The sequence below is a fragment of the Simochromis diagramma genome, unplaced genomic scaffold (assembly GCF_900408965.1).
Source record: "Simochromis diagramma unplaced genomic scaffold, fSimDia1.1 OVJJ01000402.1, whole genome shotgun sequence".
Lineage (NCBI taxonomy): Eukaryota > Metazoa > Chordata > Actinopteri > Cichliformes > Cichlidae > Simochromis > Simochromis diagramma.
In genome coordinates, this window is record NW_024386972.1 from 3,665,095 (window position 1) to 3,669,585 (window position 4,491).

The following is a 4,491-nucleotide window of genomic DNA, read 5'->3' on the forward strand; positions in this document are numbered from 1 at the left end:
TTCTTCGAGTATGTAAACACTGGCTATGGCCCTTGATTCCTTAGTGGGGAGAGAAAGTGGGAGGGCTATTTGTTTTCTTTTTTCTCATTCTTGTTGAAATTCCCAGCATGATGCATCCTGAATCTCATTGCCCTGGATAGCAGCTTGTTGGAGGTGCGTGCAGGCTCACCTCCAGCTTTGCTCAGCTGCTGTAATAGATGTGTTTGTTGCTAAGTGGCGGTTGTAATGGGATGCTTGTTTGCCTTGCTCGGTGCACTTTCATCCTTCACTGTAGTGCAAATGCCACGCAGCAATTTGTCTCTCGGCTGCATGGCTTTTCCGTTAGGCAAAGGAAACAAAGAGTCTTGTGACATCTTACACTCTGTATGCACATCTGAATGTATGTCGTACATGCGGGTTAAGTATTTGTCGTAATTTGCCGCCAGTGGGCCGTTGGGTGTAAAAGGCCATACCTGTTTCTGCCTAGCCCTATCATTCCCGGTGCCTTTGTGCAGAAAAGGTGCAGGCTGTACGGATTTAAAAAGGTTCCATGTGGGCTCCAGTCCAGTGCTGAACTACCATACACACTGCAGTGCTCCATAAATAGAGAAGCGTGAGACATGGGCAGAGGTGTAGAGAAGGGTAAAGATAGCGCCAGGTCTCCTCCCACACAGTTAGACTGTCACTGGCTTCAGTGAATCATCCAATCATGGATACCGCAATCTTCATCACTGCTTTCCAAAGAAAAGTCCCCGCTGGTTTCTCTCAAACACTCCTGGGAGTTATTTTAATTCAGGGACCTTCCAGTGTTGTGTACAGTTGCATGCATCATTTATATATCTGAGTATCTCGGTCTCTACAGAGGATCACCTGAGGTCAGACTGTTGTGCTTTAAAATTTTCACCGTCTTTCAAAGCAGAAATAGGTTTCTTTAATTTTTTCTACAATGAATTGAAATCCGCTTTTCCGCAGCATCTTGAAGGCTTTTTAAAATTTCTATAGTTCCTATTGTCAGATCTTGCTGCCACGCAGAGTGCGGAAAGGCTAAGTGACATTTAATTTAATTAGACGTAATCATTAGATGGTGCATTCTTGTGAGTCGCAGCCATGACCTGGATTTGTAAATCTGTGTAAAGAAATCTGGAACATCATGGAATATGTAACCTTGTTTGCTCGGGAAATGTGTGGTTGGCTTTTCGCAAAATAAATTTATTAATCTCAAGGGACATGCGTTTAGTGTATTTGCACATGATTATTATCGTGCTATATAAATAAAGCTCCCTGTGCAGTATTAAGGAAGCAGAGTGATGGCTGAAATGTTTGTTTGGCTCATCTTTCCAATGTAAACACTAATTCAGAATGTTTCTGTAAAGGTTGTGTTTCACTCTGCACGTAAATGAAAATACTGCCTCCCGTTTTGCCAGCTATTTCCTTTTGCCATTTCATTTTAGTTGCTTTTGTAAGTTGCAACTCTATCACTTCATCACCTCCCGCCACTTCTGTATTTTCTATTTTACATGTGGTTGCTGGACTCGTGGGCAGCAAGGAGACTTAAGTGATTTCCCTGCTGTGTTTTGATAAGTGGGCAGTGCGAGTCCTCACAGTGCACTCCGAGGAGGCTCTGATTTCATATCAAAATGGGACCCAGCTGTCAGAAACAAAATCCAGACTTTTTGTCACCGAAAGTATTTTTCCCTTGGTTCCACTGTAAGTCACACCCATGACTGTTGAATGTAAAAGCTGCCCATTTCTGAACATTGAATAACACCGGTTAGAAAAGCTATTTCATGTGTATCACTCTTCTGGTCTATAAAAAAAACTGTAATGTAAAAGTGACTCTTGCTGTGCTATAAGGATTTGACTCGTGGGTTTTACATTTATTTATTTATTTATTTTGTGACGCAGTTTTAACCACCAGGTAATAAAATCGCGGTGTCCTGCACGCCAAACATTTCAGAGCGGAACCACAGGAAAATACTAAAAACAGGAGGAAATTTCCACTCGCTAAGAGTCACTTTAAAACTGCATTAATAGATTTTTCTTTTAGGTGGCAGCATGGAGAGACACAGGAAACGGCTTAACAGACTGGTAGAAAGGGCCAGCTCTGTGTTGGACAGTCCCGTGGACTTCTTCCATTGCGCTTTATGTGCATATGTGAAATCTATGAGTGCATAGCAACCATTTCTAAAAAATAGAAATTTTTTTTTTTTTTTGTACACTATTTTGTTTTACTTTTTTTTTCTGAGACTTTGTCTTTGAACTTTTTCTTGTTACCCTTGTACTGCTGTAACAGGTAAATTCCCCCATATGGGATTAATAAAGTCTAGGTCTAATGTCTTGTCTGCTTTGACTGCAGGACAAAAAAGGCGGAGAGAGGGAAGAGACACTGAAGAGAGAAAAGCTCCAAAACTTTAAATTCCTTTGTTGTGGTTAAAGATTTTCTATATTGTATTGATAGAAAAATAAAGCATTTTGTATGATGAGTTTTAAAAAATAACAGCCCCAATGTTTCTTCAGGGAAACACTGACTAGAAGCAGAGAACAATGAGCTAATCAGTTTGCAGTCTGTAATTTAGATAACACCGATTTACACACCAAGCAACCATGGAGAAGAATTACCTTTCTGGCCATATTGTGAAGCTTTTTCATTCTTCCTTTCAGCTCTGCTTCTGTCTGTGACAAATATATCATTTTTGAGCTGGATATTTGGATGTCTTATTAGTTAGTCACAACCCTTGTTTGCCTGCATAGCTACCACACTGTGGGTATACACAGGACAAATGTGACAATCAATGTTGTAAAGTGCTGAAGTGAATCCACGCAGTGGGCCTCCCTGTCTGTTCACTCTACAGGGTGCTTCCAGTCAGTTTGTGTACAGCGAGCTGAATATCTGAGGTTCACTTGGCGCCACATGCAAATGGGAAGTTATCTCCAAATGGTACCGGAGCTCGGCAAGGTCACAGCCTGCTATGGTAATTAATTTTGGCAGCAGTGTGTTGTAGTTGTATCTTAACATGGCTTGGATGTGCCACGCCTTTGGGTTCACATGTGTGGTCAGATAGTCTAACAGTAGCCACAGTTTGCAGCCCAGGGCTATAGCAGTAATAATATGCCACAACTGACCATTACAAGAATCAAAGAAACCACAGACAAGCTCATTCAGCGAGCTCAGTATAAGTGGTTATTGCCCCTCTGCACAGAACTTGATTTGAAATGGCAGGAGAGGACTCCCATATCCCAGTAAAAAAAAATGTCAAGGTACAGCTTGACTTGGCGGTTTGTATAATAATATTACAAAGAATTTCTGAAGAGCTAGAGTTTATTTTTTCTCTAAAGTTTTGCATTCATCATCAGGAAATAAGTATGGGATAAACTGCTGGATGTGTGCTCAAGGCCATGAGTCAGGATCCAGCAAAGGAAAGTGTAATCTGCCAGCACTGACACTGAGCACTGACCCACAACCAAGGTCTGATGGGATACAATTTCAATCGACAGCCTCAGTCATTGGTAGGTACAGACCTGAAGCGCTCCAGGTCATATTTCTCTGGCCTTCATTAATTGGTATTTTGACTACAGTCCTCTCTCTTGTGGTAGACCACCCGTCCACCCACATGAAGTCCTTGAAGTGTGACATTGCAATTACACTCACCGTGACACATGGGAGAAAATCCCACTCTGCTAATAGAGATCTGGCTGGCCTCTTCTCCCCTCTGCACTGAAAGGAAAAGGGAATTTTCAATAACATGGCCATTTATAGCTGCTACCACATGGTAGAATAAAGCAGAGGGCAGAAGCACTACTTTTCACTATTGATGGTTGTATAATGCTAATGGTTTGGCAATCAATACGGCATTGCAGTGGCTCTGGTAAATAAAATTACGATCAGGACACGCCACACAAATGACCTTATGAGTTATGCATTTAAGTACTAAAGCTGTACATAATGGCATGGCTATATATTTAGCATAAATATCAGTGAAATGGAAAGAAAACTACACATCATCTAGTAATGGGACCACTTTAGCGAGTTCTCCAAGAACACCCATCATCCAGGTCTGTCTGTTTTTTTAATGGTAACTATACTTTTGTGAAAAGCATGCTGGCATCTTGCCAATATGTTGACATAATCCACCCACAGACATAGACTTGTAATCACATTTACATTTAATTTACATTTATTTTACAGTGTTAATACTTATTAATAAATATAAAACAAGTACCAGTGCAAAATTTAGCTCTACCGGCAAGAGTTCATCTGGCCAACTCTCGAGCTCCAAAGTGTTTGGACCTACCTTTGTAGCACTTGTGCTACAGCTGGTGTCTTCAGGACCAGATTTTAGTTACGAAGCTATTATAATAGACAGAGAAACACAAGGTGAATGCAGTAGCAACTATGCTATAAAGCATAGTTGATGCTAAACTGATTGTGCTGGAGAAACCTGCACCCGTTTAACTTGCTTGTTTTATTAATGTTAAACTAGACTCAGAAGGAGTTAAAGTCCTTGCTCCATC